Below are 15,287 nucleotides of genomic sequence, written 5' to 3'. Positions count from 1 at the left end.
TTCTGGTATATTAGAGTAGACAGAGGGAAATAGCTGAAATCTGAATTGTAATCCAGCTGCCTTGATCTCTGATACTGATTGTATAGCCTTTATCTTGTGCCCTTGTGATTATAAAAACCTTGTGACTGAACTTCATTTGTATCCATTTATCCAGTTTTTCTACTTCAAAGTCTTATGATCACTAAAGACAGCCCCTAATGTTTTTAATGAAGGGTCTTGGGTCAGCCCAGTACTAACCCACCTAAAGTCCAAAGTTATCTTGATAACTGAAGTGGAATCTAACCAAAATGGGCTTACCTGACATGCGCAGTAACTTAGACTTTAACCTACAAGTCACCTATACCTCATAATAATAAAAATCATGCTCATCATTAAGGCCACCATTTTCTTATATATATTCTCTAAGCATGTAATCAATCTGCGCATGCTCAATAATTAAATCACTTTCAATTACATCATCCTAAAACCTGCCCATCTTTTGATACTATTAAAACTATCAGAATTATTGCAGTTCAGGGAGGCAGATTTTGGACCGATAGGCCATCTGATCTTCTGCTTCATGCCTAGCAATAAACTCTTTCTCTCTTTGAAACCCCCGATGTCTCAGGAATTGGTCGTTGAGCGCATTGGGCAAAAGAATCCACTGTCTTGGTCTGGTAACAGAGGGACCAAACTCTATCTTTCATAAAACATTCAGAAATAATCCATTTTTCATTAAATCCAAGATGCCAAAAAGGAATAAATATCAGTTAATTTTTTCTTTATTTCCATTCAAGCAGCCATGGACTGTTTCCAGAGTTCATTCACCAAGCCATTCCTGGATTTATCCCACTGTGGTCCTCTGCTTGTTTGGATTTTTCTCCATGAGGAGACCCTCAGAACTGTTCCTAATCTCATATTTATCTGGACCAAATAAAAACCTGATGAGCACAGAGGTAAGTTAATGTACATATTTAAAGTGGCCTGAAATGAAGATAGGCATCGCTTCACTCAACTGGAAATTGGATGAACACATTGACCTCAGTGGCCCTCATTGTCATGGTTTTCTCATGAATGAGAACTGCTGTACTTTGCCCTCCTCACACTCACAAAAATGGGCAGCTAAAGCACTCACAGCTGTTTGTATAGAGTCCTAACATTAGTCTTAGTGCATGGGGACACCTCAGGTCTCCATTGATTCTATTATACTAAATCCTGAAATCAAATCACTGTCAAGCACATAATCAAGTACTTTATAACAGATTTTTAAGTCGATGAAGTATAAACAGGATCTGAGCATGATTTGTAGCATTTCTTTAGGACAATTTTACCTACTCCATTTTGATAACTATTTACCCCCAGGTAAGATATTAAAAGCTTTATCTCCCAGACTTTCCCTCTTTCCCCAGAAGGGGAAAATCTCCACAATGCTCATCAAGCCCCATCAATGCCCTGGTGCCTGGGGTGTGCTCCAGTACCTGCTGTAGACCACTGAATACAGCCATCCTCTAAGGAGCAGCTCTGTCCTGCGAGCATTTGTCTGTGCCCTCATGCCTTCTACAGTGATCTCATGGGACCAGATGTCAACCATTTGGGAAAGTTCTGTGATTTGAAAGGCTGCTGCTATCACCCATCATAAACCAAAGATCAACAACTTCTTCTGTCCTTTCTGTCTAGGAAAATTTTGGTCTCCTTCCTTTCTGACTAATCCATGAGATGTCCCCTTTTAAATTAAGGCCAGAATTGAGTAAGCAGATACAATCAGTAGAACTGAGAAATAAGGGGTTGGGAGCCCAGCAAATTGTCCAGGAGGGAGATGAAATGTTTCACTCTTTATTCTTACTCCCCAAACAGCAAGGTTGTTTACTCTTATCTTCAAATGCAAGATCCCTTTTTAAGGGCTCAAATTTTTTATCATCTCCAGAAGTGTCTGTTGAACCATGTTTTATGAACATGCTAAAACATAAATACTATTTAGACTTAATAGTTCAGGTAGTATTTTAACCCAATACAGTCTTATACTGGGATGCACCTATGTATGTAAACTGCTTTCTTTTCTTAGTGTTTTTCTTGACACTCAGTTTTGTATTCCGCTTTTCCATCACATGGGTACAGAAATTGATATTCTGTAAGCCATGTGCCCTCTAGTCATGCCCCATTCTCAGACAGGAAACCCTTCTCACTTCGGGTACTTTGTGGTCCCATGACTCGTGCTTTGCCATTGCAGATCACAAACGAGATCTTCCCTGTTTGGACGTACTCTTACCTGGTGCTGCTCTTCCCTGTTTTTATCCTCACTGACTACATCCGCTACAAGCCAGTTATCATCTTACAGGGCATCAGTTACATCGTGACCTGGCTGCTGCTCTTGTTTGGCCAAGGCGTGAAGGCCATGCAGGCTGTCGAGTTCTTCTATGGGCTGGTCACTGCCACCGAGGTGGCCTACTATGCCTACATATACAGCGTGGTCAGCCCGGAACACTACCAGAGAGTGAGCAGCTACTGTCGGAGCGTGACGCTGGTGGCCTACATGGCGGCCTCCGTGCTGGCCCAGGTGCTAGTTTCCCTGGCTGACATGTCATACTTCTACCTCAATGTCATATCCTTGGCCTCTGTCACGATGGCCTTCCTTTGCTCACTTTTCCTACCCATGCCCAAGAAGAGCATGTTCTTTCATGCAAAACCCAGCAAAGAAGCGCAGACCTCCCCAAGCACAGAGGCAGTGGTCGGTGGATCTCAGGAGGCTGGTGCACCAGGCTGCACAGAGAAGAAACCCACGTCGGAAATACTCACCGTTTCAGGGAGTCTGGATGCTGGACAGTTGAGCAGCCCTCGTCCAAGCAATGTGATTGTGAGAGTGTTTGTGCAGTGGTTCCAAGACCTGAGGGAGTGCTGCTCCTCAGAGCGCCTTTTTTACTGGTCCCTGTGGTGGGCTTTTTCCACAGCTGCTTTTAACCAGGTTTTGAACTATGTTCAGTCCTGTGGGATTACAAGGCACCGTCCCAGAATTCTTCCGTCTACAATGGAGCAGTAGAAGCCATTGAAACATTTGGAGGTAAATAACTGTTGATTTATCTTAAAATGTAGATTGTTAACTATGCCCATTTAGTTAATATCTAGAGGTGCTCAACTTCTCCATGGTGATCAATTTGTTCTGTTTAATTGGCACTTTAATATTTTTTCAGGAATGGAAGTCATTTCTAATTAATGTGTTTTAAATAATCACAATGAACACATCAATAGTTCAGGATTAAGCACCAAATTTAAGATTTCACTCTACCATCCAGAAAAGTGTTGTTTTTAATGTAAAAAGAACAAAGTGTGTCCTATAGAATAGCATGAAGTTTTTATTCCTGATTATTTTAGAAATGAACTGAATTACTAATATTCTCCATGACTGTTAATGAGGGAAATCTTCCTTTTACCTACTCTACAATAAATACTTATATCCTCATAATTGGCAACTTAAATGAGACTTTGAAGATCTTTTCTAGGAAGTGAGAGTTTTCTATGCCTTCATTAACAAAAGTTTCAGAAAGCCCATTGTGGCTTCTGCTTTCTGATTGTCTCCCAATTTAGATTTTAGTATAACTCCTGAAAACCAAGACTCAGCTGGAAGTGGCTCACTGATATATTCTTCCTACATCCCAATTTCTGGGGGGAAATTTAAAAGTTTAATATCCTTGGTATTCACAGTTCTTTCCTTGGTCATAATTTCAAAAAGGTAATTAATCAAATGTCAATAATTGAAACATAATTACCAACCTTAGTCACTGCCAGTTAGAAACCTCTTAAAATCAGTGTAAGTCCCTTCACTCAAAGCTTCAAGTAAATTAAAATGGAGACTACAAGTAAGATTAAAATCAATAAAAGTAACAATCCAGTGCATCACACGTGATACCCATCACTGAAAATTTTCCTGATGAAGAAGCAAGTGGAGAGGGGCCAGGTATATTCTCCCTGCAATTATTTTGTCTTTTCTTTCCCAGCAGTGGTTGGGAGCCTTTTGGTCCCCTCTGCATATAGTACAGTGCCTGCCCATAGTGTGACAGTGAAATGAATGACCGAAAGAATAGAAAGTAAAGATGGAAGTCAAAAGAAAACAGGGTAGAAAAGGGGATAAATCCACATTTAGATGGAACAAACTATTTCTGTGAAATTAATATTCATCTCTTAGAATTAACTGAGACCACTGGGTTTTTAAGAAAGCATGTTGGTGTTTCCCATGTGCAAAGTCAATATGTTAGATCTTCATTGATGTTTTTTCCAGGGGCCGTGGTGGCCTTTGCAGTGGGTTATGTGAAAGTCAACTGGGATCTCCTGGGAGAGTTGGCTTTGGCCGTCTTCTCTGTGGTCAGCGCGGGAGCCTTACTGCTCATGCATTACACGGACAGCATCTGGACCTGCTATGCTGGCTGCTTGGTCTTCAAGTCAGGCTACATGCTCCTCATCACCATCGCAGTGTGAGTGTCCCCATCCACTCCTGCCACCTCCAAAACCAGCCCAGCATGCCTCTGCTAGGGTTCCTCTGAGAAGGATTTTAGTCTAATGCAGTATTAAAAGTTGACCACTTCATATTAAGTTAGACATAACTTAGACTTTTCATTTAGCTAATTTGCTCTCCAAATTTCATTAAGATTAGTTATCAAGAAAAATAGGTTTCTAAACGGAAAGTAATGATACATTGTCAGGTTTTATTTTAAGCAGTTTTCCATAATAAGATGAGCCACAATCCAATTCTGGATGATTAGGTTTAGATTTTCATCCCTGATTTTATTTGCTTGTTTCATTAATCCTAGGCACATATCTTTGTGTGAAGCAAACTATTTCCTGAAAAGTCATAAAAGTTCAATACTGAAAAAATGAGCTGCAAAAATTACAAAAATCCTAAACTCCATATGTATATTTTTTAATGATTAAGAAAACAGGAAGTGAACTTTGGTACTAACCAAAGAAATAAGAATTTGAATTTCAAACGGCAGGAAAGAAGTAGAGGCAAAACTTATCAAGTTTTGCTTCTTTGTAATTGGTAAAACATTTTGATCCTGATAAGCAACTGAAAAATCGCAGAAATATAAGAACTCAGGGAAGTGATTATGAGGCAAAGAAAACTTGAGGGTGTTTTTTCGGTAAGTTTCATTTTGCCCTGAAATGTCTTAGTCTGAAAAATCAAATTCATGTGTCCTAACTTCCTTTTTTTAATGTGAGGATTTTGTTAAGTAGGATTTCATTTTTTCTTGCATCATTTTAAATACATTCGGATTCCAAACCCTTTACCCACATTCAAAGAAAGAACTCTAAATTAATTACAAACTCACTCAATCATACAAGAAATCATGGTCTGGATCTTTCAAATAATAATTCAGACCATTATCAGGGACATGAAAATGCTCATAAATTCCTTTGGGATTGGGTAATGCTTACATTTCTAAACTAAAAAGTTTCTAAAATCAGATAGCATCCAATAGTTTTAAGTTAGAAGAATTTAGGACATTTAGGTTTAATTTCTGGAAGCATTATAGGTTAGTTCAAGGATTTTTCCATGTAACACATGTAAAGATTCAACCTTTGTGCTTTTAAATTCCCTTTCTTTATCTTCCTATATACTGGAGGAGATTTAGAGAAGTGCTGTTAAGAAAATACTGCTTTCTCTACAGTTTCTATCTTTAAAGGAAAAACAAAACACCATATACCTTCTTGTTAAATTGCTGATGAGATGTTTAATGGTAGGTTTCAGATCGCAGTTAACCTGAGCATGGATCACTGTGCCCTCATGTTTGGAATCAACACCTTCTTGGCCCTGGTGATCCAGACCATCCTGTGATTGTGGTGGATCAGAGAGGGCTCCACCTGACAATCAGCATTCAGGTGAGTTCCCCTGGTTCTCTCTTCCTACTGATGGAGTGAGTGGGAGTCTAGAATAATTAAGTAACTTCTCCAAGACTTTTCAACCTCACAACTGCCAGCAGTTAAATTTCTTGATGATTTCCTTGGCTAGGCAAATTCGAGAATCAGCAAATCCTTACTTAGCATGCTAACTCACCAGGTAGGTTCCTGGCAGTCATCACAACTAGGCCAAGATTTATCTTTTGCTCCTAAAGCCTCATTAATTAGGTCACATTCTCACCTTTGTACCTGCATGTCTCCTTTCCTCTCACCATCCAGTTCTGAGGTTACTGAGATTTCCACTAGGAAAGGGTGCATGTCTACAGAACCCAGTAGTCTCTTTCCTGCTCCATCAAGGGAGTAAAATTAAACCAATTTCACATTTTGTATGTGGATTTAAAAAAAGAAGAAATAATCTCAGTGTCTGAAATTCATTTTTAAAGGTGTGATATACAGTTTTGTACTGTTCAAATATGGACCCAGATCAGTGGGGTTTATGTTTTTCATCGTTGGTGTTATTAGCTAGGACTTGAACCCAAGCACCCTGCCCCCAAAGGGCACATGCATAACCACTGCATTGATATAGTTTTACAGCTGCTTTTTCTAAGATGGGAAAAGAATATTTTGTGCAAATCCAAATGACCCATGTTTGGATCCTGGGTTTCAATTTCCTCATAATCCAAGGAAACCAAGAGTATCGTTTATCATCAGTGACATAGAGGATCAGTTTTATATGTAGCTAATTAACTTGATTTGTTTTTCTCCAGTTTTTAGTTTATGGGAGCAATTTTGCAGTCATTGCTGGAATTTTCCCGATGAGAAGCAAAAGCACCATCTCCTCAGCCAAGTGTCTAAGGACCTCTGCTCCGAGTCAGATCCAGCCGGGCCACACCCAGCAGAGCCAGGAGACGTGACCTGGAGACCAGGCTCTAGGCATGTCCCAGTCAGCCCCTCAGCCCTGAGCACGGATGCTGCGGTTCCCAAAGGCACTGAATGAAAATGCAAGTGTGGACAACAAGAGGTGCTTTGTCATGAACTCACACGCTTTCCATGTCTAGATTCCAAATATTCCAATGAAAGTTTTCAAAACCACAACAAACCTCAGCTTTAGACCGGATGTGTGTCCAGCTGATCTGGATGCAGTTGACAGAGCTCATCACACTGGGGACCCCAGTGCGCAGCAGTGACCGAAAAATTCTGTTTTGATCTCAGGTAGAGAGTGATGTGCAAATGGTGAGGAAACACCATGAGAAAACAGCAGCCATCCTGGAGTCAGTGCTCCTCATTTGTGAGCAGAAATACTAGCTTGATTGCCCCTTTGCTGGATTCAGATTGATCTCACCCAAGCTGGCAATGTATAGGATATTTTTGGTCATATGAACTACTGTCCTTCATCTTCCATTAAGTGTATTTCTGTATAACTTATAGTTCTCTGAGAGAATTACAAGGTTTGGTCCCATTTCTAAGGGCTTCTCTTCCACACCAACAACACAGCATTATTCATAATTTTTATGGCACATATTATGCTATATTTAATAAAATATTGTGAAAAATATTAAATATCATTTCTAATTTTTTAATGAATTCTGCTGATTTGTCTGTCTTTTGAAATGCCTGTCCCAGTCTGCTACTGGGGATAAAGAATGCTGACTTATAATTCAAACATACTTCACCCTTGAGGCTAAAATTCCGTCACTAGGTTGAAAATAAATTTTCAAAGTTCTCAACCTTTTCCATTGCACAGTGGAGGGGTAAAGAGATGCAGGTCAGAGAGACCTAGGCTCAAATCCTGCCTGAGTAGTTTCAAATCCTGGCAAGTTACCACACCCTTAGCACTCTATCTATGAAGTGGAAACCACAAGGCCTCTACTTAATAAGGTTGTTTGGAAGATTAAACAACATAACATTTATCTAATTTAGGACTAGAACATAAAAATGGTTAATGAATGGTAGATATGATTAACCAAGCAATATCTAGATAGGGACGATAGAGGAAAGATTTCATTCACAGTATTTATAAGGTGTGACATATCTAATGAAAATTCTAAACACATCCCTTGTCCTGGAAATGAAAACTGAGGTGTATGGAGGATCAAATCTTCACAAATTAGATGATCAGCTCTCTGCATCCCTACAAAAATTTCACTAATTTTTAACTTGGCAAAATGATTCTAAAGTATATTTAGTAGAATAAAAAGGTTTTTAAAAACATGAAAACAGAAAAATTATGGAGATATTTGCCATAACCAAATGTCAAAATACATAATTATTCAATAAATAAATCTGGAAATTGATTGTTCTAAGTGAGGGAAGTTCTTTGCCTACAATTAAAGCCATTTCACCAAACATATGTTGTAGGTAGACTTTTGTACTCCCAAAAGCTAGGTATGTTTGAAGTGCTAACTTCCAATACCTCTGTATGTGATCTTATTTGGAAATAAGATCATTAGTGAGTGGAATTAATTGCGATGAGTAGGAGTAGGATTAGGGCTGTCTCCGAATCCAGTTTGATTTGCTAATGCTGCCATTTTGCAACACACCAGAAAAAGATTGTCTATTATAAAGGGGGTTTATTTGGTTACAAAGTTACATTCTTAAGGCCATAAAGTATCCAAGGTAAGGGCGTACCTTCACTGAAGGGTGGCTATTGGTGTCCACAATACCTCTGTTACCTCGCAAGGCTCATGGCTGGCGTCTGCTTGCTCTCAGTTACATTTCAAAATGGCGTTCTTCAAAATGTTGCTCTAGGGGCATTTTGTCCTCTTTTAGCTGTAGATGCTCTTCAAAATGTCACTCTCAGTCGCTCTCTGGTCCTTCTGTCTGAGAATTCCTTTATACAACTCCAGTGATCCAATCAACACCCACCCTGAATGGGCAGGGCAACACCTCCACAGAAACCATCCAATCAAACATTTCATGCACAGTTGATTGAGTCACATCTCCATGGAAACACTCAAAGGATTCCAATCTAATCAACACTAATACATCTGCCCCCACAAGACTGCATCAAAGATAATGGCGTTTGGGGGGACATAATACATCAAAACTGGCACACTTTATAAGATGAGAAGACATCTAAATCTATGGAAATGCTTACCTTGTTCTTGGTAGGGAGACATGACATACAAAGGTGTCAAGGCACCCTAAATAAATTTATATAAGTTAAGTCCAATCACAGGAAAAAATACCACCATATTAGTCATTTTCAGAACTAGTAAAGATAGTTCTAAATTTTATTAGGAAAATTTTTAAGAGAATGAAGAATGTGCTTTTTAACTTTGTCAGGTGAGATTCAATTGTTTGTAGAAAGTAAAATCCTACTTTAAATTCATAGTTCATTACAGGAACATAGCCAGAAGCAAGAAAGATAGTTCAATGGAAAAGACTAAAAAGTTCTGAATTAGTCCCTAATTCATATGGGATTTTAGATTATAACTAAAGGTGCAAATTAGTGTTATTGAAGGTAAATTTGGCACTATCTAAATTACAAATGTATACACCTTCTACCTATCAATTTCTCTGGTAGAAATATATATTATGGATATACTTGCATACATGGGAACTGACATATATAAAAAGTTTTCATTACAGTATTGTTTCCAAGAACAAAGGATCAGAAACAATTTAAATTCCATTAAAAGGGGACAGGGAAAATGTATTATGGTGCATCCATATATCCATCTGCAATAATATTCACCAATAAGAAAAATGAAGCTCTTTACATAGTGATACAGAAAGAGTTATAAAATATTTTATTAAGTGGAAAAATGTCAAGAGCCAGGAGTAATGAATATAGTAGCTTATCACTTGCGTAAATGTAAGGAGAAAATAAATATGTGTTATGACATATATGCATGCAGTTTTCCTGGAAGGACAAATAAAACTAATAACAATGATTACCTTCTGTGAAGTGATGGGAAAAGGGAGGGAGACTTCATCTTTTCATTACTTTTGATCTTTGCAGCCCATGAATTACCCAACCCAGAATTAAAATACTAACTTAAAACAGTGTTTACCTCTGGGAAAGAAAATTAGCAGTGAAGAATGAGAAGCTAGAATTCTTTGGATATGGAACCATTCTGATGAATTTACATTTTTTTCAAAGTCCACTTATGATTAAAAGGAACAAACAACAGGGGGAAAATCTGAATAGACATGGCACTGGAAAATTCTGAATTAAAAAAAAATTATCTCATTAAAGAAAAAAGTTTATTATTATTATTATTATTATTATTATTATTATTATTATTAAGCCATCACTTTAGTGCCAGACACTTTAGTCCATCAGTTGATTACCCAGCAGAACTGTAATTCCTCAGTCAGGAGAGAAGCTCATAGGCATGACAAAATTAGTCCAAAATCAAGCATGTAGGAAATACTGAAGGTGCAATTTGAATTCAAGCATATATGACCACAAAAGCCATTTTTGGGTGTGACATCATCAACATCATCAACATCCTCTGGAAAACCCTCCCCAGAGATTCAGCAAAAAAGAGGATGAATCTCCCTTTCTTAGAACTCGGGAAGAAGGCAGAGACTGGAGAAGGATTCCAGATATGCTGAATCAAAGAAAGAGAAAAATATAAGGTAGGAACTTCTGTCTCAGACTGGCCAGTCACCTTCCCTCCCCACCTTTCACTTGGTCCCATGCAGTTTGGAAAGCACCCAGAAGCAGGCCAGGATATCTCCCACCTGCCACGGGGGGCACACTAAAAAAACAAAAACAAAAACAAAAACAAAAAAACACACAGCAGTGAGTTAGATCCCCACACAGATCCAGACACAGGGGCCCAAGTCCACAGAAACCCATGGCAAAACAAAAGCAGCTGAGAAGTGCTGAATACAAAAGACACCAAAGGAGGAGCTTCTAAAATATAGGATTAGAGAGGGAATGGCAGAACCTACTTCTTTCCCAAAAGCAGCGAGCAGCCAAGGAGAAACTGTCTGAATCAACTTTTTGGGGATCTGGGGAACAAGAGAGAACAGTGTAATGCCCAGGAAACTGTGGGATAAAGAGACTGAGAAACCATGGGCCTGGGCTGTATTTCCTTCTGTGACTCCTGGTCCCCATGCCCCACCCTTGAGAGAAGCAGAAGCAGGAAGCCCTATCCTCTCCTGGTGGGTGTCTGCAGACTGAGATAGCTGTGGGAGTTCTCTGCCCCAAGTACAGAGGGAGGCACAGCTCAACACTGAGACAGATATTGGCCAGCAAAGTGAGAGCATGGGATCCCATAATTTCAGCCCCTCCCAGTTAGATATCACTGGGTACCACTATTTCAATGGCTCCAGTGGTGAAATAGGTAGCTGAAGAGCACCATGTTCTGGGCAGACCAGAAAATACAAGAAAAAAGAAGGGCTTTTTGGAGTCTTTCCAGATCCTATCTCAGGGCAATTAATCCTACCTATCGATTTGCATGCATGGGTACCCAGCCCTGTTTGGGCTCTGCAATACTGAAAATCTGTCAAAGAAGTGCATAAATACAAAAAGAAGCAACAACAAAATCCTAGACAAGGGAGATAAACTGATATTCAGAATAAACCCCTCAAAATAATCAGATGACCAGATGTACTAGTTTGCAATAGCTGATGAAATGCAATATACCAGAAATGGGTTGGCTTTTACAATGGGGATTTATTAACTTACAAATTTAAAGTTCTGAGGCCATGAAGATGTCCGAATCAAGGCATCAACAGGCAATGTTTTCTCCCCAAAGACCAGCTACCAGTGAGCCACAAGGCGCATGGCCCATCGGCTGGTTTCTCTTTTTTCTCCTGGGTTTTATTACTTTCAGTTTCTGGATTCAGTCTTCCTCTCTGTTTCTGTGGTTTTTCTCTGTTTTCTTTGTCCTTCTTTCTCACCTTCTCTGGTTTTTCTCTCTCAATTTCTCAGACTTTACTCTCTCGGCTTCTATTATAAAGGATTCTAGCAAGAGGATTAAGACACACTATGAGTGAGGTGGGTCATCTCTTAAGTTAAGTTAAGTTAAGCTCCTACTTCCAGTGGGCCCACAGGAAAGGCTGAGCATTAAGAACATGATTTTCTGGGGAACATAATAGCTTCAAACCGTCACACCAGATATCAGCAAAAGATCAGAAGGCATACTAAAATGCAGGAAGATATGGCCCAAAGGAACAAATTAGTAAGTCAGAAGATGCAGAATTTGGAACAACTAATCAAAGATGTTCAAACAAATCTCCTAAGCAAATTCAATGAGATGCGTAAAGAGATAAAGAATATAAAATACATAAAGAGAATGAGCATAAAGAAGAACTTGAAAGAATACATAGAAAAATAGCAGATCTTATGGAAATGAAAGACACTGTAGATGAAATTAAAAATATACTGGAGACACACAAGAGCAGATTTGAAGAGGCAGAAGAAAGGATCAGTGAGCTAGAAAGCAGATCAACCAAATTTGAACAGACAAAGGAAAAAATGGAGAAAAAAAATGGAAACATTTGAGCAGTGTCTCAGGGAAATGATTGAGAAAACAAAGCACACAAACATGCACATCATAAGTGTCCCAGAAGCCGAAGAGAAGGGAAACGGGCCAGGATGACTATTTGAGGAAACAATGACCAAAGATTTCCCAACTGTTACAAAATACATAAATATGCATATCCAAGAAGCACAACATTCTCCAAACAGAATAAATCTGAATCTACCCACTCCAAGACACATGCCAATTGGACTGTCAAATGCCAAATAGAAGGAGAGAATTCTGAAAGCAGCAAGAAAAAAGTGATTCACTACATACAAGGGAAGCCAAATAAGGTTAATTGCTGATTTCTCATCATATACCATGGAGGCAAAAAGGCAGTGGTATGATATATTTAAGAAACTCAGAGAGAAAAATTGCCAACCAACAATTCTTCATCCAGCAAAGCTGTCCTTTAAAAATGAGGAAGAATTTAAAATATTCACAGATAAACAGATACAGAGAGTTCATTAACAAGGGACATACCTTATAAGAAATACTAAAGGTAGTCTGCTGGCTGAAAAATAAAGACAGGAAAAGAGAGACTTGGAGGATAGTATGAAAATGAAGATTATCATTAGAATGAAAAAGAAAAAAAAATAGATCTAGCAAATAAACCCAAAAGATAAACTGGTTAAAGTAAGGGTCACTTTTACAGTAATAACATTGAATGTTAACGGATTGAATTCCCCAATCTAAAGACACAGATTGACAAATGACTAAAAAAATATTTCTCATCTATTTGCTGTTTAAAAGAGACTCATTTTAGACCCAAAGATACAAATAGGTTGTAAGTGAAAGGATTAAAACAAGATATTCTGTGCAAGCAGTAACCACAAAGAAGCTGGGATAGCTATAATAGTATCAAACAAAATAGACTTTAGATGCAAAAAAAAAAAAAAGTTTTAAGAGACAAAGAAGGACACTATATATTAATAAAAGGGGAAATTCACCAAGAGGAAATAACAATCATAAATATTAAGTACCTAATCAAGGTGCCTCGAAATACATGAGGCAAACACTGGCAAAACTTAAGGGAGTAATAGACATCTCTATGATAATAGTGGGAGATATCAAAACACTACTCTCTTCAATAGATAGAATATCTAAACATAGGATCAATAAGGAAACAGAGAAAGTAAATAATATGAGAAATGAACTAGACCTAAAAGATAGATATAGAATACTGCACCCAAAACAGCAAGATATACATTCTTCCTCAGTGCTCATGGAACATCCTCCGGGAGAGACCACATGCTGGGACACAAAACACTTCTTAATAAATTTAAAAACATTGAAATTATACACAGCACTTTCTCTGATCATAATACAATGAGACTGTAAATCAATAACAATCGGAGAACTGGAAAATTCACAAATATATGGAGGTTAAACAACACAGTCTTAAACAATCAGTGTGTCAAAGAAAACATTGCTAGAGAAATCAGAAACTGAGAACACAACATATCAAAACTTATGGGATGCAGTGAAGGCAGTGCTGACAGGGAAATTTATAGCCCTAAATGCTGACATTTAAAAGGAAAAAGGAGCCAAAATAAAAGACCTAACTGAATACCTGGAGAAAGTAGAGAAAGAACAGCAAACCAATCCAAAGCAAGAAGGAAAGAAATAGCAAAGATTACAGTGGAAATAAATGAAATGGAGAACAAAAGAACAATAGAGAGAATCAATGAAACCAAAAGTTGATTCTTTGAGAAGATCAATAAAATTGAGAAACCCTTTCCTAGAAGACAAAGACAAAAAGAGAGAAGATGGAAATAAATCAAAAATAAGAGGGGGGTCATTACCACTGACCCCACAGAAATAAAAATGTACATAAGAAGATACTATGAACAACTGGATGCCAACAAACTAGACAACTTAGATGAAATGGACAATTTCTGAGAAACACACAAACAAACTACACTGACTCAAAAAGAAATAGAAGACTGCAAGAAAAAAATCACAAGTAAAGAGAATGAATCAGTCACCAAAAACCTCCAAAAAAAGAAAAGCCCAGGGCCAGATAGCTTCACTGGTGAATTTTACCAAGTGTCCCAAGAAGAATTAATAACAATTCTGCTCAAATTCTTCCAAAAAATTGAAGAGGAGGGAACATACCTAACTCTTTCTATGAAGTCAACATCATCCTAATACCAAAGCCTGATAACGATACTACAACAAAATTACAAACCAATCTCTCTAAAGCATATAGATGCAAAAAAAATCCTTAAGAAAATACTTGCAAATCGAATCTAACTGCACATTAAAAAAATTATACACCATGACCAAGTAGACTTTATTCCAGTATGCAAGGGGTGGTTCAAAGTAAGAAAATTAATGTGATATACCACAGTAATGAATTGAAAGGGAAAACTACACGATCATCTCAATTGATGCAGAAAAGGCATTTCACAAAATCCAGCATCCTTTCTTGATAAAAACATTTAGACAGGAATCAAGGGAAACTTCCTCAACATGATAAAGGACATATATCACCTCCCCCAGCTAACATCATATTCAACAGTGAGAGACTGAAAGCTTTCCCTCTAAGATTGGGAACAAAACAAGGATGTTCACTGTCGTCACTGTTATGTAACATCATGCTAGCAGTTCTAGCTGTAGTAATTAGGCAAGAAAAAGAAATAAAAGGCATGCAAGTCAGAAAGGAAGAAGTAAAACTTTCATTATTTGTAGAGGACATGATCCCTTATTTAGAAGACCCCGAAGAAACTACTACAAAGCTACACGAGCAAAGTTCAGCAAAGTAGCAGGATAAATGATCAACACAGAAAAGCCAGTAGTGTTTCTATACACTAACATCAAGCTATCAGAGTAGGTAATCAAGAAAAAATTCTATTCACAATAGCAACTAAAAGAATCAAATATCTAGGAATAAACTTCACCAAGGATGTAAAGGGCCTGTACAAAACATTGCTAAAA

The 15,287-nt window shown here is 38.1% G+C and overlaps 1 pseudogene; it reads left to right on the top strand.

Moving 5' to 3' along the window:
• The first annotated feature begins 781 nt into the window (after positions 1-781).
• Positions 782-6,779, top strand: LOC119543849 (annotated as a pseudogene).
• Positions 6,780-15,287: the final 8,508 nt, after the last annotated feature.

This window comes from Choloepus didactylus, chromosome 9, assembly GCF_015220235.1.
Source record: "Choloepus didactylus isolate mChoDid1 chromosome 9, mChoDid1.pri, whole genome shotgun sequence".
Taxonomy (NCBI): Eukaryota; Metazoa; Chordata; class Mammalia; order Pilosa; family Megalonychidae; genus Choloepus; species Choloepus didactylus.
Note: the sequence above shows the minus strand (reverse complement) of the source record. Positions and strands in the feature narration are given on the sequence as shown.